A 22,090-nucleotide genomic window follows, 5' to 3' on the forward strand; every position below is an offset into this window, starting at 1 on the left:
CAAGAGGGTAGTGAGACCAGCTATGTTATATGGGTTGGAGACAGTGGCATTAACAAAAAGGCAGGAGTCAGAGCTTGACGTGGCAGAGCTGAAGATGTTAAGATTTGCACTGGGTGTGACGAGGATGGACAGGATTAGGAATAAGTATATTAGAGGGTCAGCCCAGGTTGGAAGGTTTGGAGACAAAGCCAGAGAGGCAAGATTACTTTGGTTTGGACATGTGCTGAGGAGGGATGCAGAGTATATTGGGAAAAAGATGCTAAGGATGAAGCTGCCAGGTAACAGGAAAAGAGGAAGGCCTAAGATAAGGTTTATGGATGTGGTGAGAGAGGACATGTAGGTGGTTGGTGTGACAGAGCAAGATGCAGAGGAAAGGAAGAAATGGAAACAGTTGATCTGCTGTGGCGACCCCTGACGGGAGCAGCTGAAAGAAGAAGAAGAAGAAGATAATAAATGGAATATACTTATTGTGCTGAAAAATGTATAGATAATGTTGTTATAGGGAAATTTCTTGCATAAAAATGTCTATTATCAATTTTGATTTAGATGTAGACACAATATTTTAATTAACCAAATTGAATGGATTATAATTTCCCGATGACAAAGGATCAACGTCTGTAATCTCTCTTGGTTCTCCTTGATTTCATCTGTGAACCAAGAGATCTTTTTTGGAGCAGCTGAAATCTCGCTGTTATCTTAAAGGCCATGTCTTTGAGTGCTTTACTTCTTCTGCCTTGTGCCATTCCTATGAGTTAATGTCTTAGATTACCTGCTCCAGATATGTTCCACTAGAATGCATCATGTATTCTAGGCATCTTATTAGTCTAATTGCATATGCTGCTGCTTAGGGGTCATTATAGGAAGAGGAATTTACTATGAATCATATGTTGGTGTTATTCACCTATAACTCATTTTCTGTCAAGAGCTTAATTTTTACTGCCTGACAGGAATTCTTGAGCTCTATTTTGCAAAGCCTGATGGAGAGCCATCTAAAACTCACCCCCCCCAAAAAAAAAAAATCAAACACGTTGATAGTTGTAGCCATACACCCATCACATCTTCCTGTGATCCCCCTATCACTTATAAGGGGAGTCTGCTTGGGTCTATTTCTTATGTCCATTATTTGAGTGTAGACCTCTATGATAGACTGACACTTAAACAATAGGTCTTGGCCATTGTCAGGAAGTGTTATTTCCATGTTAAAAATGTACACTTTATTGTACCTTCAGAGCTGGTAGCTGCAGTTCAGGCCCTGGTTATAACTTTATCAGACTGCTGCAATGCTCTGTACCTTGGGCTCATGGATTAAGAACTGGGAAAACTGCAGAAGGTGATGTAATATTACAGCCAAACAACTGAACTGAACATCATGAAATAATAATATTTGTCTGGGTTTATGAGATCTGAACTGATGGCCAATCATTGACAGATGCATATTTAACCGATTACAGTCAAGTGATCCCTATAGGTGCCAAATATTGCATGTTTATATATGCATTAATATTTCCAAAAGCATGTTACATACAAAGCATTAACAGACTTCACCTTAAAGCTTACATAATGGAAAACATAACTGTATTGATTTTTACCCTTTGTCTACTGTAGGTAAAGAGGAATTAATTGTTGTCATTATAATATTTATTTATATTGTCATAAATTTCAGATTTTTCTAAATTTCTCAAAGAGCAAGTAGCATAGACAGAACTGTTTAGCCTCATATGAAAGCTCTCAGTTGGATGATCAAAATGCTGCTGGAAGTATGTGTGTAACTTGAGTGGTTGCTGAGATATTCTAAGTTGCTTACAAAATATTAATTACTGTGCTTACTTTGACTTATAAACCTCAGTTTAACACCTAAAACCAAAATAATACTAGCACAAAAACATAGTTTGGTCTGCATAATTTGAAATGTACACCTTTTTAGTAACTTCTATGGTTCTACAAATATGGGCATCTGTCTGAAATGTGAGGATATAATTTTATTTTATCAGGTAGTTTAGGCTCCACCCATTGGAGGTTACAGTGTAAACTTCCAGAGATCCGTTGGAGGGAATAAGTTAATATCATAAGTCTTATTCATTCAAAGTTGAGTTCTTCTTATCTTAAAACATCCCAACTCATCAGGTGAGGGGAAGCTAGTGGTTCATAAACTTCATCAGAAAGATCTGGTAGAGTATTTTTGCGTACCTCACTGAAGATAAGCTGTTCATATTTTGAACAGAACTCATGACATGATCAAACTGTACATTATCTGACCTTTTTGGTCAACAAAAGAATTATTAATTTTAACTAACTCAATGTTAACTCTGCATGATATTAAAAAAACTAGGGGAAGATCGATCACTGTACTACCAATACTTGGTAAGGAGATCATCAGATTATAGTTTGAACTGCAGCAGCACTGTAGAACAGCCACGTTTCATATATATGACTATAACTACGAATATATAAGCTTTAAATATGTTGTGCTTACTTTTTGGGCAACCACTTTACTCATTCCTGCAATACCCATTTCTTCAACTTAAATAATAATACTTAAAAAACTCTAACTGCATTAGCATTTCCATGTAGTACAAAGAATTACCATATTGCCGATCCTAACTGTAACTAATTATGTATTTGTAAAATGAATTTCAGAGTGGATTTTATAGTATCCATATCTCTGAATCACAGAAAAATTGCTATAATTGATAACCTGCTCATACTCCTTCAGATAATTATGCAGTTTTTTTTGTTGGAGATCCTTCATCTGCACAGAACGGAGATCAGTCATTAACTATATTAGACTCCTTGGAAGTTACAGTGTCTTTCAGTTTTATATTTTTCCTTAATTTTTTAACTAGAAGAATTTCCGAAATACTAAATTCATTTTTTAAAAGTATCACCAAGCAGTGATACCTCCTTACTAATGTTTTAATTGTACTGTGTTCATTATTTTTTTAATCTATTTACTATTTTATCTTTAAAACAAAATTAGTCTTAACGTTACTTAGTTGTAGAAGCTCCTGTGAAGTAGAAGACATCATCTGATGACATCGAGTTGTTTTGTGTTTTGGTGCGTTTTAAAATGCATCCGTTATATAGACTTTTATTTTTGATTCTGAGTACAGAACAGCAGATGTGGAGTTTGATATGGAATTTTTTTTAAATGTTTACAGTGTCTTTGTTTGATTTTGGAAACATTTAGTTCACTCTGACCTATACTTCATGAGTCACAGAATGATAATATTGTGAACTAATTTCAAAGTGAAACTGCAAGCATTTCCTAAGAACATATGGGAAGCATGATGTTTTAATCACAAAAACTTTTGTAAACTAGCCTTATACACTGGTGATTAGGAACACTATATTGCTCATTTGTGTGCTTGTTTGCTGTTTTTGTTTTATAGACATGGATAATGTTCTTATATCGCTATAGTATTGCTTGAAATGCATTTTTGAAGTTACATTGTGTAAGAAGTGAAATGTATTTGTATACATGATTTCTTATGTTATTTTGTGACATCTCTATTTAAATTGATTAGATACTGGTATCACAAGTTATGTTAATGGTGTTACAAAACAAGAAATTCTTATAAGACTTGTACTGATGTATTATATTATTGAAAGCATCTGTCCAGTGTGCTTTTTGTTTTTCAGTCTTTCAGGATTTGAACATTATTGCCTGATTTTTTAACTTTCAAGCATGTGAGAATTTGATTTTATAAGAGGGACCCCCCACACACATAGATATGTACACACAAACACACACACATTCATGTATATAGTGACAATTTCTAGAAAGTAGAAATGACCAAGTCCAAAATCATAAATCACAAAAGATCAAAAACTATCGGAAAAAAATAAAACTAGAAAAAATACTCTCAGCGCATTTTGTCTGTGCTTCAGAGAAGTATTCTCTAAAGTGTTGAGGGCCCAGCACAGATTCCACTGGTGAGTGGGCTAGTGGTGGAGGTGCAGTCCCCAACTTTGAGAGTGTATGTTCTGTTGTTGGAACAGTTGGCTCTCAGTCTAGTACTGTATGGCCTAATTCCTAGATGGGAGATCTTCACTATGAGACATGAATGGAGGATAGGGTCAAAGGCCTTGGATAAGTCAACATAGGTGGTATGTCCTATTATCCCTCATCCAGGTCTTTGGGGTCAGTATCAAAGAAGTCCACAAAGGTCAGTAAGCAAGATCTACCCTTGACAACCCAAAATGGGGAGGATTGAGTATGTTGAAGGTCACATCTGTCCCTGTAGATATGGTCCATGCTGTGTCCTGCAGTAGCCATGCAGATAAGGCTTTTTAGGTGTATGGGTCAGTAGATGTAGTTCTGCATGTTACCAGATTGATGTGCATTGCATAGCACACAGCATTGGATATTACATTTTGTAGTGTGGTTGATATATGTGTGGAAAAAGTACTGAGACTCTAGGGTTGTAGTGCATAGGGTGGGTGCCAACACATGGATGTATTTTAAATATATGACATACAGTTAGATAGGGCTCTCATCTTGTAATGTTTCTACATGCACTTTCATGTCATTCAAAGGAAATGAACAGTAAATAGCAGAAACACAGCATAATATATACATTTCCATAGTGCAAAGAGTGGCAGGTTAGTGTGATGGTTAGCAAAGTGTGTACGCATGCAAGATGCACCTCTTTGCACATTGCTAAGCACTGGACAAACACTACACATAGTGCTAAAGTTTAAAAGTTAGTATTGAGTCTGAGGAATACACCTGCTACTTAACTGACTCTCTGGCAGCAGGTGTTAATGCAGTGATACATTCCTTTTTGGGGCCATATGGCACTAGGTTGGAATACAGCTGTATATAATACTTTTAATTACTTTTGTTTTACTGTTGGTGTGCATTGGTGTGTGATGTGCACCATCAGACAAAAATGCATTAAAGAAAAGAAATGGTGACAATAGTACAGTGGTGAAATAGTGATGCTGAAGTCTGATAGTTAGTATTGAGTCTCTGGAATACAACTGCTACTTACCTGACGCTATGGCAGCATGTGTTAATGGAGTAATAATTCCTTTTTGGGGCCAGATGCTACTAGGTTTAAATACAACTGAATCTAACACCTTTAAGTACTTTTGTATTACCATTGCACCATTGTGCAAGAATGCATTAAAGAAAAGAAATGGGGAAGATAGGAAAGTGGTGAAATGTGGAGCAAGCAGGGGAAAAAACAGTTGGAAAGAAACACAGGAATGTGCAGGAGAGAGGTAGAAAAGAACCATAGCTATCCATTTCTTCAGCAGTAAAAACTGATAATATATACAGAATATTAGCTGAATTTACACTGTCACTTCCAGACAGAGGGGTGACCACAACATAATCATGTTGTGATGATGGGCGAAAGCTGCCAGTCTAGTCAAATAGAATTTGATATATAATTCTGACATTTGTAAATAAATGTAAAATGCAGGCATGCTTCTTGAGTGTAAAAAATACTGTGAAATGTGGAACTGCAAAATATGTGACAACATTGCACTCTACTGGCCCAGTAAAGCATGTTGTAGCCTTTCATGTTAGAATTCGTCTCCAGGGTGGCTGGATGAAGATTTCATGCCCATTGTTTTAAGCCTAAAGTTTATGACTAGAGTTTAGATGTGGAAGGTGCTTTATTGCTCTGTATCTGATAGCATACACATGTGAAATGTCTTGTATTGTTGTACGTTTCTGAGGAGGTGTTAGATTGCTAAATAATGCAGTTTGTGGCCTGAGAACTCAGACCAGGTGTTAAGATGATGCAATATGAATACTGGGAAAACCTAAGTGTCAAAAATGATGTCATTTTGGGAGGGCATTAGAGACATGTTTCTTAGTAATGTTTAAATACTATTTTTCACAAGAGACTGAGAGCATTTTGATCTTGGATTTCTAACTTATCAGCACTCTGCCTTATGCTCACATGTAAGTTTTAGCACTGTGATTTCTTGTAGGAATAGTTAAAGCTAGTAAAGATTAATTAGGTATTTTTCTTTGAAATCAGACCTGTCTTACTGTATTATTTTAAGTTTCTGTATGATCTCTGAGCTGTTGGATATCTCTGTGGTGTAGTAGTTTTGTCTTGTGCTTTAATTATTTATTATTAAATATTTTTAAAACCTTCTACCCGTGGCTGTTTTGTGTAGAGATAAGCTCTAGAGTACATTGTATATTTATAGAGGTTATTGTAATAGGCCACTCTAAAGTACGCCTTGACTGTTAGTCATACTACCATTGGATAGTAATATTGCACAGTAATAATTGGACATCCTTTTATGGGCCTTTTAGTAGCTGATATTATTAAATGGGTGGTGGCAGTACATACTACTGTATAGTCTGGGTAAAGGGACACAGATGGAGAATCTGTGTCAGCCTTTCCCAGGAGTGTCTGTGAAGTTGTATAAATACTTATCTCAAAGTGTGTGTGTGTGTGTGTGTGTGTGTGTGTGTGTGTGTGTGTGTGTGTGTGTGTGTGTGTGTGTGTGTGTTTGTGTGTGTGTATGTAGTGCCAGCTATTTGGAAGGGACATGAAGCACTGGTTGGACAGAGATGGTACTGGAGGTTTTAGCTTGCCCAGTTAGGCTGAGACCTGGACCCTATAGCTGTGCCAGTGGGGATTCTTACTGGGGACCTGGTGAGCAAAGGAGCAACCAGCCCCAGACTGACTGTGATCTCTGTGTGCACTTAAGGAAAATTGTACTTTACTGTGTGCATTAGTTATCCTTTCCTCTTCTAGGAGACTACCTCTCTGCTGTTAGTGGTAAGGATTGAGGCTCCTTGATTGCTGGGCCAGGGCATGGTCTTTACAAGTGTTTGGCAGTGGTGGGATCTACTTCACATACTAATTGGCTTGTAGTGGTGTGGGTAGAATGAATTCCTGTATCTTATGTACAGTGATTTCTAAAAGTGTTTCATACTCTAAAACAGCCACACAGTGTATACTCAGAGTTCAGTTCACAATTGTTTTATTTCTTTTGTTCACTTAGTGTCAGTCAGGGTGAGCAGGCAGCATGTCAGCAGAAGAGTATGGACAGCTGACAAAGAGCCAGCTGACGGAGATGTGCCAGGCTAGGGGGACTGGTGCATGGAAACCTGACTAAAATAGACCTGATTGCAGCCTTGGTTACAGCTGCATCAGAAAACAGCAGCCTGGAGGACAATCAGACTGACAGTGGAGATGCAATATCCTCAGAGAATGGACAGCTCAACCTTTCTGCAGTGGACTTAAAAATCCAGCTGGAGCTAAAGAGACTTGAGTTAGAGGCCAGGCATATGGAACTAGAAGCAGCCAAGAAAATGATGAGTCTACAAGCTGAGGAAGATGAACGGCAGAGGAGGCATGAGAGGGAAATGCTGACTCTTTGCCAGAGTCATGGAGGTAATGGGGAAGGGAGTAACCAGACCCCAGAAGCACAAAAGGTCAGTAAATTTCTTCCACAGTTTAAAGAGGGGGATAATTTTGATAGCTTCATTCACATGTTTGAGCGGGTATGTAAACAGTATGAAGTTGACCAAGGGCTCTAGGTACGGTTCCTGACCCCCTTACTCCATGGTAAAGCTGTAACTTCTTTAGCAAAAATGCATGACACTGACTGTTTTGATTATACTGCTGTAAAAAGACATTTGTTAGAATGTTTTAAGCTAACACCTGAAATGTATAGGAAAAAGGTTCATGAGCATAGACGCAAGGCAGATGAAAACGTATGTGAATATGTTGCTGAACTGAGCACTTATTTTCATAGCTGGGTGAGTGGCTGTCAGGTCACCACTTTTGAAGGGCTGGCAGGCCTTCTGGTAAGGGAACAAGCCCTTAGCACTTTGCCTGAGGACATGAGGATCTTGTTAGCTGATAAACAGTGCTACTTCAGAGGAGTTGGGGAAGAACGGAGACCTATACCTAGCAAGCAGGGCAGCCCTGCACAGGAAAGGGACCCCCAGTACTGCTCATGGGACTAAAGGAACCTATGATGGGCAGCACAGACTGCCCCAACAGAATCCGCCAGTAGCAGGGGAAGCCACCAGTCCAGGTACACATCCAGGAGCTAGGGTTATATGTTTTGAATGCAACCAGTGGTGTCATGTGGCATACAGATGTCCATGGAGGCAAGGTGTGGAACCAAAGGTGAGGGAGCCAGTAAGTGGGAAAGATTAAATGCCAACAGTGTGTTGTCTTGAGACAACAAGGGTATGGAACTACTATCCTGCAGATGTCCTGAGATGGAAGGATTTGGATGAGGCAGTACTATGTACTTATGCAGTAACATGCAGTGAGGCTAGGAGACAAGCATGTGGGATTGGTAGCCTGGGGGAGACCCAGACAGACTGCATACTTGCAGCCAGGACTGCTGTGGTGGTTACTTCAGGGAGTGAGCTACACTGTAGCAGTGAGACTGAATGTGAGCCACAGCTGCTTGTGGGTACTGATGTTCCCTTGGACAGGGTAACTGCAAAGGTAGAGGTGAATAATAGTACCCAGTCTGACAGTGAGGCACCGCTGTCAGAGGGTGACAGATTTACTTTGGAAAGGGAACTGGGAAGGGTTACAAGGAGAGACTTGAGACAGACTCAGCTCTCAGACCCTACATTGAAAGGCCTGAGGCAGGTAGCTAGGGAGGCACCTGATTCTCAAGGGAAGGGGGAATATGTATACTGGAACAAAGGGTTACTATACAGAAAGTGGACCCCTGAGGGAGGGCTAGAAGGTGAGAGAGTACAGCAGTTGGTAATGCCTAGAGCTTACTGTCTGGCACTTCTAGCCATAGCCCATGATATTCCCTTTGCAGGTCATATGGGCATAAAATGTACAAAGAGACATATTATGCAAAACTTCTATTGGCCTGGAATTGCCAGAGATGTAACAGGGTACTGCAGGACCTGTGAGCAGTGCCAAAAGTTAGGCAAGGCAGGAGACAAGGTGAGAGCTCCTCTGATGCCTTTGCCTGCGATTGAGGAGCCATTTGAGAGGGTAGCTATGGATATTGTGGGTCCTCTGAGTACCCCAAGTTCCACAGGGAAAAAGTATATCCTAGTGATTGTAGATTATGCTACACAATACCCTGAGGCAGTGGCTTTGTCCTTCATTGAGGCAGAGAAGGTGGCAAATGCTTTGCTAGAGATTTTCAGCAGGGTAGGTTTCCAAAGGAAATACTATCTGACAGAGGTGCCCTTTTATGCTGACTTATGTGTGGAAGTCCTGTGGGGTGAAGCACATGAAGACCACCCTCTACCATCCCTAGACTAATGGTCTTGTTGAGAGGTTAAACTCTACAATCAAGTCCATGCTACGGGCATTTGCAGATCAGTTTAAGAGGGAGTGGGACAAATATTTGCCTCATCTGTTGTTTGCTTACAGAGAGGTTCCCCAGGAATCCACAGGTTTTTCACTCTTTGAGTTGCTGTATGGGCATAGGGTGAGGGGCCCTCTAGATTTAATTCGAGATGAGTGGGAAGGTGAGTGTGAGTCACACAAGGAGTCTATTGTGGCATATGTCCTGAACCTCAGGACAAGGCTAAGGGAACTCATGGGCCTGGCCCAGGACAAACTGGCAGAAGCCCAACAACAGAAAAAGGTGTGGTAGGACAGGAATGCTCAAGCTAGAGAGTATGCTGTAGGGCAGCATGTGATGGTTCTCATTCCTGTCTGACACAACAAGCTGCATGCAGCTTGGGAGGGACCCTACAAGGTGGTAAGAAAGGTGAGTGATATTAACTACATGGTGGAAGTGCTTGACAGACGTCATGGGCACAAATTGTACCATGTTAACATGATGAAACCTTACCATGATAGGGAGGCCCTTGTGCTGAGCATTTGCAGTGGATTGCAGGAGGAGTCTGAGGGAGATCTGGGGAGTGATCTCCTCAGTGAGGCTCGGGCTGAGACCTCGGTGGAAGAGGTAGCAATGTCCCAGCAGCTATCTCCTACCCAGGTTTGAGAAATCCGAACAGTGTTGCAGGTGTTTGGGGGCATGTTCACCGGGAAACCAGGGAGCACCCACCTTGTGCAGCACCAGTTGGATACAGGACCCCAAAAGCCTATTAGGCAGGCCCCTTATAGGGTGCCTGAGAGAGTCAAACAGACTCTGAAGGAAGAGGTACAGGAGAAGTTGGAACTAGGGGTAATTCAAGAGTCCAACAGTCCCTGGGCCTCACCAGTAGTGTTGGTGCCAAAGAAGGATGGCAGTACCAGGTTCTGTGTTGATTACCAGAAATTAAATAGTCACACAGAGTCAGATGCTTACCCCATGCCTAGGACAGATGAGGCCCTAGAGCAGCTGGGTGGGGCTAAGTATCTTACAACCATTGATCTTACCAAGGGTTGCTGGCAGGTGCCCCTGACTCCCAGTGCTAGAGAGAAGTCAGCCTTTGTGACTCCTTTTGGCTTGTATGAGTTCACAAAGATGCCCTTTGGGATGAAGAATGCCCCTGTGACTTTCCTGAGGCTGGTCGATCATATCTTAGCAGGAGCAGAAGGGTTTGCCCTTGCTTACATGGATGATATTGCTATCTACAGCCATTCCTGGAAAGAGCACCTTCAGCATGTCAGGGAGATGCTAGGCAGACTACAGAGGTCAGGGTTGGCCATTGGGTATGGCAGAGGTCTCCTACCTAAAACATAGAGTGGGGAGTGGTAAGATAAGGCCAGAACCTGCAAAAGTGGAAGCTATTCAGGCATGGCCTGCACCTGTTACCAAAAAGCAGGTGAGGGCATTCTTATGGACATCAGTGTACTACAGAAAGTTCGTTCCCAATTATAGTACCATAGCTGCTCCCCTCACAGATCTGACAAGGAAGAACAGGCCAGATAAGGCAGTGTGGACCCCCAACATGTGAGCAGGCATTTCAGAAGCTTAAGGAAGTTTTAGGAGGACCCCCTGTGTTAGCCAGTCCAGACTACAGCAAAGACTTTGTTGTGCAGGTGGATGCATCAAACTACGGGGTGGGGGCTGTACTTAGCCAGATTTCTTCAGAGGGAGAAGAGCACCCAGTGGTTTATCTCAGTCATAGGCTCCAACCCAGGGAGGAATGATATGCAGCGGTAGTATAGGAATGTCTAGCTATACTGTGGGCACTACAAAAACTTCATCCTTATCTGTATGGAAGAAAATTCACTGTGATGACAGACCACAACCCTCTAACATGGTTAAACAGAGCCAGTCAACAAAATGCCAAGTTGCTAAGATGGAGTCTGGGGTTACAAGCATATAATATGTCAGTGCAGCACCGCAGTGGGAGTAGCAATGTCAATGCAGATGGGCTCTCAAGACAGGGAATGGGGTGAGGTACACCCAGATAGACCTGACACTCTCAAGTGATGTTTCTCAAGGGGCACTTGAAAAACTTGATTGAGTTCCCCGGGGGTGGGGAAGAGATGTGACAATTGGGGAGAGATGGGTGAAGGCTGCCAGCCTAGACAAATAGAATTTGATATATAATTCTGGCATTTGTAAATAAATGTAAAATACAGGCATGTTTCTTGAGTGTAAAGAATACTGTGAAATGTGGAACTGCAAAATATGTCATAACATTGCACTCTACTGGCCCAGTGGAGTATGTTGTACCCTTTCATGTTAGAATTCAGCTCCAGGGCGGCTGGATGAAGATTTCATGCCCATTGTTTTAAGGCTAAAGTTTATGACTAGAATTTAGATGTGAAAGGTGCTTTATTGCTCTGGTTTCTGCTAACATATACATGTGACATGTCTTGTATTATTGTAAGTTTCTGAGGAGGTGTTAGATTGCTAAATAATGCAGTTTGTGGTCTGTGAATTAAGACCAGGTGTTAAGATGATGCGATATGAATACTGGGAAAACCTAAGTGTCAAAAATAATGTAATTTTGAGAGGGCCTTAGAGATATGTTTGTTAGTAATGTTTAAATACTATTCCTTACAAGAGACTGAGAGCATTTTGATCTTGGATATCTAACTTATCAGCACTCTGCCTTATGCTCACATGTAAGTTTTAGCACTGTGATTTCTTGTAGGAATAGTTAAAGCTAGTAAAGATTAATTAGGTATTTTTCTTTTAAATCAGACCTGTCCTACTGTATTATTTTAAATTTATGTGATCTCTGAACTCTTAGATATCTCTGTGGTGTAGTAGTTTTGTCTTGTGTTTTAATTATTTATTATTAAATATTTTTAAAACCTTCTACCTGTGGCTGTTTTGTGTGGAGATAAGCTCTAGAGTACATTGCATATTTATAGAGGTTATTGTAATAGGCCACTCTAAAGTAAGCCTTGACTGTTAGTCATACTACCATTGGATAACAATATTGCACAATAATAATTGGACACGCTTTTAAGGGCCCGTTAGTAGCTGATATTATTAAATGGGTGGTGGCAGTAATTACTACCATATAGTCTGGGTAAAGGGGCACAGTTGGAGAATCTGTGTCAGCCTTTCCCAGGAGTGTTTGTGAAGTTGTATAAATACTTATCTCAAAGTGTGTGTGTGTGTGTGTGTTGTGTCAGCTACTTGGCAGGGACATGAAGCACTGGTTGGACAGAGAGGGTACTGGAGGTTTTAGCTTGCCCAGTTAGGCTGAGACCTGGACCCTATAGCTGTGCCAGTGGGGAGTCTTATTAGGGACCTGGTGAGCAAAGGGGCAACCAGCCCCAGACTGACTGTGCTCTCTGTGTACACTAAAGGGAATTTGTACTTTACTGTGTGTATTAGTTATCTTTTCCTGTTCTAGGAGACTACTTCCCTGGTGTTAGTGGTGAGGATTCAGGCTCCTTGATTGCTGGGCCAGGGCATGGTCATCACACATGTTATATAGCCAATTGAACTGATTCAAGTGTGCCAAGAAGATGTGTGAGAAATGCAATACTATGTATGGGACATTTTTGTTTTTTGTAGGACAGGTTTGCTTTTTTTTTTTTTTTGGAAAGAGACTGGAATGTTTGGGAATGGATCTAGGTATGTCTGCTTCTGGTAAGTTGAGTAGGTGAGAAAGCAATTGCAGAAAGGCAAGACAAACAAGGCAGGACACTGGGATGGTGATGGGCACAAGATGTCAGTAGACACCATGGATGGGGTAAGGGCAGGGACATCTAAGAGCCATGGACATCAAGCTTGTGGACAGTGAGATTTAATTCCTCACCAATAGGGCTGTCATCACTGTCACTTCACTCCACCATTGGCTGGAATTCTCAACATTTCCTTCTGATCCTACTGGTCCTATATAAAATGAGGGAGAGCAGTCCCTCCATCCGGTGAAGGTGTGCACCGACAGTGAAGAGCACAACCATATGCACAATGCCTGCTAATTTAACGTGGTTGATAAACTCACCACACCTGTCACTGCTCCCTGAGGGAACCACTAGCCTATCCCCAGGGGCAGAACTACCTGGAGATGCAGGTAGTGCAGGAGCAGCAGAGGTGGTGCTGCCAGGTCAGCTCCCAGATGTGCTGGGCAACGGTGCTGGGGATGGTGGAGTGGGAGCAAGTGGATCTTGTGGGGCATGCCTACCCTGCTGTGCTGTGGAGCATTTCCTGATGTGGTACATATGAATGACATGGACACAGTTTGATGACATAATAAAATAAAACAACAATAAAAAAGAGATAAGGGTTAGGGTGAGAGAAAAAAAGAGGTAAGATTAGCACCTTCATATGTAGCATACAATGCATCAATATAATGATTTGACTCTATTATCTTAACCTTTACTGTCAGGACTACCAGCCCTAATAGATAACTTATTACTTTTTAGATAATCAACTCCTAACAGATGCACACTATACTACATATTGCAGTAACTACTCCTTTACAAATGCATATATTGCACATATGTGTGTTCCAATTATCCAGACTACAGTTTACAACAGAACATGTGTCCCACTGGTATAGAGCTTCTACTTTAAACCTTTAAGTTACACATAATTGAAGAATTAACATTCATTGTATAGTTGGGAAGCATGGAATTTGAACCTATCACCTCTGACTAATATTGTACTCTTGATTTGTGCTACAGACTAATGCATGCATACTTGCTTTTACAGTTGAGATATGCATGTTCAATTTGATGCAACTGTATAAAATACCAAAGAAGCTGTCTAACTTGTAATGCTGCAATAATACTATTCTTCCACTGCATACATACCACATGCCTCCCTCATCCTCACCAGTCTGGTGGTATGGGTCCTAAAATTGCACTCTCTCTCCATGGCAGCTGTGGAAAAAACAGAACAGATTACAATTATGAATACCAGTCTTTCCTATATTCAGCTTTTAAGCCTTACAAGAACTCTCTGTAGTTGATAATTACACATTTGTGTAAATTCCTGATTCCAAGCATCAAGGGTATCCTTCTTCCTCAGATGTAGGTCACTAAAGTGGTGCGTACATTAGTCACCAGTGCAGGAGATACTGGTGGCACTGGTTACGGACAAGGCCATACTATCCTAAGCCTCTGACTAATACTGGGTCCCAGAATAGTCCCCCTGCAGCAACCTTGCATTGTGGTGTTTCACTAGGATTCCAACAAAAATCTTGGACATCTGGACACCCCATCTCTGAGCCGTAAATCTCACACCCTCTCCACGATTGCCTGCGATGTCTTCCACAGATCAAGAGCAATGGAGACTGATATGGACAATTTTCCATTAAAATGACGAAACAGGTCATGGGCATTCAGAATCACCAATTAGCTGAAACACCCGATGTTCATAAGGATCATTTGCATATATCCCTTGTGCCTCTGATGCAAGAGGTTTGGGAGGTCACTCAGTGGAAGTTCTAGCTTTTCTGGAGTTTTCATTTTGTTTTTACTAATTGTTTCACAATAGAATACTTCATATTAGTAAGTATTGCTGCTGTTTATCATCCATTTCTTGTGTATGACATGACATCACATGTGGAAAAATTAAAAAAATGAAAGCCCTATCGCACAGTATACACAATACAGACATGTGTTGCCCCCCAAGCACTACAACCCTGGTTTCTCATTACTTTTTCCACACATATCTCACCTACACTACAGAAAGTAATAGAAAATGTTGTGTCATATGCAATGCACATCAATCTGGTAACATGCAGAACTACAACTATTGACCCATAAGCCTAATAAGCCTTATCTGCATGGACCTTATCCACAGGGATATAGTTGACCTTCAACACACTTGAGCTGACCCATGTTGTGTTTGTCAAGAATAGATCTTGCCTATTAAACCCAGTGGAGTTCTTTGACACTTACCCCGAAGACCTGTATGACAGATAACAGGACATACCACCTATGTTCAGTTGTCCAAGGCCTTTGATAATATCTCCCATTCATGTCTGATAGTGAAAATGTCCCATCTGGGAATTAAGGCATACAATTCTAGCTGGATAAGCAACTGGCTCACCAACAGAACACACACTCACAAAGTTGGGACTGCACTTTCGGCACTAGCCCACTCACCTTTGGAATACCACAATAATCTGTGCTGGACCATCAACTGTGTGGAAACTACTTCCCTGAAGCACAGCCAGTAGCAGGTGGCCAGTGGTTTATGACATTTGCAGATGACTGTTAACTGGACATACTCATATAGATTCCCCCAATGACAGTAACATATAACAGAAGGGGCTGAGAGAGGTGAATGATTGGTACTATACTCACAGACTGAATCTTACAGAATGCCTCACTATCCACTTTGGCAATGAAGTACCCCTGCTAATTATGATATGTATAGCATTCCTTTCAGCTCAAACACAGTGCTGTGAGACTTGTGAACACATATTCATAGCAATCTTCACTTTCATCACTAAGTGTCCATAGTGCTGAGAAACACATTCTGCATTGCGCACATCATACATATGGACATCCCAACCAAGACCAGGGAGGTCATTGCTCTGTTGTACTCCACCCCTATCAGATCACTAATTGAGTACAAGGCTCCCTTCTGTTTGTATTTCACCAGACAACTGCAGCACTTGGAGAAAAATAGAGGTTTGTGAATGGTAAAATGCAGGTCCTCCAAACATCAAAATACATGGAAAGACCTGTCAATGTACTCAGTTTCCTGCAAGCTGCTGAGAGGTGACATATGCCTGACCTACAGAGACCAATAATAGAGTATAATGCTCTCTTTTGCATGTACCTCACAACCCACCCACAGCACCAAACAAATCCAAGGACTTCAACACATGACCTACATGGACAGACTGAAGGCCCTGTCACTGTACTCCATATCATATAGACTGCTGAGAGCTGACTTGTGCCTGGCCTACAGAGCACTCTTGAACCCTGCCTTAATGGAAATGTTGCACCTCCACAAATCAAATGGGACAAGACTCACTCACTGTAGGGACCTTAACCTAGCCTGCTACATCAACAGGACATGCTGAAGAGGCAGATATGTCTCCCAGAGATTGCCACTGCTATGGAACAAACTCAAAATTCACATGAAACTGAGGTCATCAATAACCCTATTTAGGTGTAACTTGGACAATTGGGTGGTAAATTGTAAAATTACTCCAGATGTCTCACCTATGTCACTCATAGACAGGGGCAACCAGTGCTGATCATGGATTTGCAGATATGGACTACATATCTTGGTCTCTAAGGGAATAATGGTACAACTTTGCTAGGCTTGAAAAGGGCCATTAGGCTAGCAACTTCTTATGAACCTATGAACCTAGGGCCATTATGGTGGTAGCCTCGTATGAGCCTATGAAGCTATGAACCTATAGGCCTGCCTACATCTTGTCTTACACATGTCCTTCTGATGGCATGTACTATAAGCTCAGCTGCAGTCTTGCAAAATTCAGACTTGTTCTGTGTGCTGGTGTTATGTACTGTGTTCTGCAGTCTGTGTACCTTAGATACATAGGGGGTTTATTCTTACTGCAGTCAACTTTGTGTGTGTGTGTGTGTGTGTGTGTGTGTGTGTGTGTGTGTGTGTGTGTGTGTGTGTGTGTGTGTGTGTGTGTGTGTGTGTGTGTGTGTGTGTGTGTGCTCTAGCTTGACATTACAGAGAGCGTTTTACCACACCATGTGGGACACTGTTATTACCATATTCTCAACAGATGCTGCTGATGCCATCAGCTATATTAGATGTTTGGATATGCAGTCATCCCACCAGGGCATGGTCAGACACTGGCCTGGAGGCCAGGCAGATGTCACCTCATCCTATACAAGGCAGATTACAGTGTCATGGCTTTTGATCTATCCACATACATCATGGCATGGTTTGTAGGCCCCGTGTTATCTTGGTGAGAAAGCCCTGTGGTGTCTCTATCTGCTACATGTGTCTGTTGAGGTTCATGCAAAAGAGAGCATTATACTGTATTACTGTTCTGATGAGGTCTGATTACAGTGTTGTTATACCATCTTAGGATCTGAATATGATGGCATGACTTATAATGTACACCATACATTTGTCTTGGAAAATCATTAAAGAGAGAAGTTAGAAATTAATGATACACATTGCAGTTTCTGACTTCACAATCCTTTCAAGAGCATTCACTATACAGTTGTGAAATGTTGATGCTATCAATTTTCTAACTTTCCAAGGCCAAAATAAGTCAAAGGTACAATGAGCAGTGCAAAAACACAAAGCAGATATACTTAGCACTAAAAGTTAGGTACGCGCCCTGAGCATCAGACTCAGATTTTATATCCCTGAATCCAAAAGATAGAAAACAGGGATATGGCACAGTTGTCATCACTTATACATGGTGTTGTGTGTGTGTGTGGGGGTTCATTACAGAGAGAAGTTAGAAAGTAGTGATACACATTGCAGTGTCTGACTTCACAACTCTGACAAGAGCATTCGCTATAAAGTTGTGAAATGTTGATGCTATCAACTGCCTAGCTTTCCAAGGCCAATATAAATCAAAGGTACAATGAGCAGTTCAACAACACAAATGCAGATATACTAAGCACTAAGTTAGCTATGCACCCTGAGTATCAGACATAGCTTTTGTATCCCTGAATCCAGAAGATAGAAAACAGGGATATGGCACAGTTATCATCACTTGCAGAGAGTGTTGTGTGGAGATGCAGGAAGCCTATGCTGACACAAAAGGCTGGTGAGTGTATATCAGTAAGAAAGAGAAGAAGGTAGACATTAGGATACAACAACATATGGCCAGTGAGTCAAAATGACTAACTCTTGTGTGCATATCTATAATGATCCTCCAGGTGAAATTGATGTGTTAGTGTCTGCATGAACACAACCAAGCTCTGTACTAGTGCTACGTCTTGGTATTTTGGACAGGTGTGAGCCTTGCATGGTAGACATGGCAGTTCATCATTGTTGTTACCAACCATGAGAAATGGCTGTGCCAGAAGTTGCACTAGCACCACCACCACCCGAGGTCAGATGCAGTGCTGTTACCTGAACGTAACCAATGTTTTCTGGATGCGCTCTCTTCACGGGGATGCCCAGGACCACAGCCCCATGGTCTGCTATGTCTGAGTTTGAAAAGCACACTCACTGATGGAGCAGTGGAAGTACTGCCACTATGGGAGCATGATCAGACATGGCCACGTTGACTGACAGCAAATAATGTGGCTGAACTACACCCATGAGGATGCTGTTCCCCTCTCAGCAGACATTCCATCACAGACACTGCTCATTCAATGACAGATACCCCTCATTCCAACGTGTCATTCACCCAAACCAGTAAATCCTCAACATGGTGGAGGCTGTCACACATGTCTGTGCCACATCCACAACCCTAAGTATTTGTCTAGAGCACCTATGTGAGCATGCCTGTGCCTCCATGATGGCCATAAATGTTCATTGAGTGACTCAGGAAGTGACACCTTCACTAGGTGGAGGAGGAGGAGGGGCAGAAGGCCCCCTCTGAGCACTCCTATCAATCCTCCTGTATGGTACCTTGTCGACACTTTGGCTTACAGCCAGACTCAACAGCCATTGAAGCCACAGTAGCCACACTTCCCTGATCTACGTCCTCGCTTTCCACCTGTCCAATATATGTGGCTTAGTGGACTCGGTAGGCATAGGCCTACTATCTATGTGCAATGGAAATGCAGGGGATGGCTGAATATCGACCTCTGTGTCAGATTCATCCTCTGCACCCCCTAACTATGCTTTAGTTTGGCCACCATCATCATCAGAGTCTGCTGATACACTGACATCAGGTGGCACATGACTCACACTCCCACTGTCATTAACGCCTGTAATAAAAAGCAAGAAACACAGGAATACATTAATACCTGCAATACTTTACACAATACATGCTAACAAACTCACAGTGCTGCCACTATTACAAACAGTACAGCAATATACACAACAGGCCTGGGATCGAAATCACACACTACAATATTTCTTTAAATTGCTTAGCAGTACTGACATAAAAAATAATTAATTTACCATCTTCAGAAGATACACTGAGCTGTACTCCAGACTGTTCTGGGAGAAGTTAAATAAGAGGTAAGGGCAACATCATCACAATTAACAGTAACACAGGGGGTAACACATTTACCCCTTTACATGTGTGTTAAGTCTAATGTCAACAAGAAGGTGGCTAACAACTCAAACCTAAGCTTATAACTGTAGCAATCTTCAACCCCCGCACAAAAAAAAAGACATTTGACACAGAATTAACGTACTCATTTCAGTTGTTTTACTATACAACAGTATTCAGTTGTTCAGATAACAAAGCCTATCTGGAAGCTCCTCCTGGGCTGTCCATGCTGTCTCAGAAGGTGTTACGCCCACATCCAGACATACTGTTCTGCACTCTTCTGGGGGCTGTCTGCATGTCTGATATTGGCCAGGAACTGTTCTTTGAGGGTTAGTGGGGATGCCCCTAGCAGGCCCTTCCAGTTAGCCATTTGGTCACAGCCCACTGCAACTGCTCGCTGCATGCAGTAGTGATCATGTCAGTGGCCCTGTGGCATACTGTTTGTATGGTCTGCTGTGGCTGCACACAGCATTCACATTTTAGACAATTTGCTGCCATATTCGCATCTGACATGCCATATCTCCCCATCCCCTTTCCAGCCAGAAGAAAAGCACCATTTTGCCAAAAGCTGTCTGTGATTATTTGATTTCCTGCATCAGTGAAGGGGGTCTACATGGATTGACATGCCTGAGTGGCATACTTGTAGGTGTCCTAATAGACAACAGAAGTATAATACACATAAGCATCACATAACTACGAAATAACTGTTTAGTGATAAAACAGAAAAGGTAGCCAGTCAGTATTACCCACTGGAGAAGCATAAAACAGTCAACAGATGTGAAATACTAATACCAGGTAGGATGTAAAACAAGGAGAGTAACAAGAGCAACATCTCCTTGTTCATGTCATAACAGTTACTCAGCTTTGCTCCCCTCAAAAGAACAGTCCATTGTTGTTTGTACTATAATAGTAACTCATATTTGCTCCCCCACAAAAGAACAAGCAAATGACCCAATTTTTAAGAAGACATCTTTGAAATGCTAAAAGTACTATCAAAGGACCTGTCCCTGAAACATTTATACATATTAATCAAACAGCCTGCCCTCCTCCCAGAAAAGAACAGGCAAATGACACATTTTTCTAACAAAACATCTTTGAAATGCTAAAAGTACTATCAAAGGACATGTCCCTGAAACAGTTGTACATATTTATCACACAGCATTTTATTTTCTGAAAAGGTTTGACAAACATGCCCATGCCATCAGTACATTTCTAAATAATGCATACAGATAAAAGTGTAAAAGCCTTTGCTTCACATTATTCTTAATACACCCTCAGTTTGGATAGATAGACATTTGCCTTTTTATAATGGTATAGGTTATTAATGGATTGCATCTGTCTTTGCCTGTGTTTCATAGATGCTAATTGTAGCATAAGCAGCTGAATTGTCTGCTAATCAACCAATCCAGCATGATGGAGATATTCAACAAGGTATAAAGCATTCATAGGTTCATAAGTTCATAGGTTCATAGCTGTTTAGTAGGCTAATGACCACAAGGGCCTTTTTAAGCCTAGCCATGCATCCCAAATCTCTGACAAGTTCTGATACCCTTGATAAGTGTAACATGGGCCTGGGAGATGAACCATTTACAGTTTACCTGTTTGCATCAGTGACATAGGTGCCAAACCAGGGATGAATTTCCAGTTTCCCATCCAGCTGTCCAAGTTGCACTTGAATTGGATTAGGAAGGAACTCTGCTTTACATGGATGGGGAGCCTGTTCCATAGACAGAGTAGTCTCTGGGATATATATCTATCTCTCTGCAGCAGGTCTTATTTACACCACAGGCAAGGTTTAAGCCCTTAGAATGGATAATTCTGGTACTGTTTGTTTTGTGGATATACAGGAGATCCATCAGAGTGGGGTCTGACAATGCCCTGTATGCCAGGCATAGATCTCCCCTCAAAAGCCTGTAGGAGAAAGAATACAGGAATAAGGCCTTGATGTGGTATGCATAGGACATATTACTTATGCCCTGTATTCTTTTAGTGAGGAACCTCTGTGGACATTCCAGTTGTTGGATATGCCTGGTTAGGTACATACCAAAGGGGGTATTGTACTCAATGATAGGTCTCCTCAATGCCAAATACAGTGGAACAATGACTTCCTTGGACTTAGATGTCATACCTTTGTTTATAAGTTGCACAACATAGAATGATTTCCTCATCACTCTAGATACGTGATGATCAAAGGCTAAATTACTATGTGTATCTCTAAGTCTCTGACTACTGGGTCAGCTCTAAGGGGTGTGTTGTTAATATGATAGCTACCAGGGATGGATAACTTCCCAAAGGATACTGCTATGCATTTCTTGGCACTTAGTTTTAGTCCATGACTCTGACAACAGTTGTTTCTTTGTGTCAGCCCCTCCTGGAGAACATTTGTGTCAGTGTGAGAGTCAGTGCCAGCTCCTAATTTGCAATCATCTGCAAATTTAGTCAGCCAGAGACCACTGACATTGGCCTTGACTTCTGAGAAGTAAATGCCAAAAAGGAGTGATCCAATGACTGATCCCTGAGGGACTCCACTTGTGACTGACTCTTTGTAGAGGTGGACTCCCAATTAAACATAAACCAGAGCCACGGTTCACTAGCCACTCCTTTAATGATGCTTCATCATTAAAGGAGTAGATAGTGAACCATGGCTCTAGTTTATGTTTTTTTCTTGGTTATTTC

The sequence above is a fragment of the Protopterus annectens genome, chromosome 3.part1, assembly GCF_019279795.1.
Source record: "Protopterus annectens isolate FY-2018-M chromosome 3.part1, PAN1.0, whole genome shotgun sequence".
In the NCBI taxonomy this organism is placed as follows: domain Eukaryota; kingdom Metazoa; phylum Chordata; order Ceratodontiformes; family Protopteridae; genus Protopterus; species Protopterus annectens.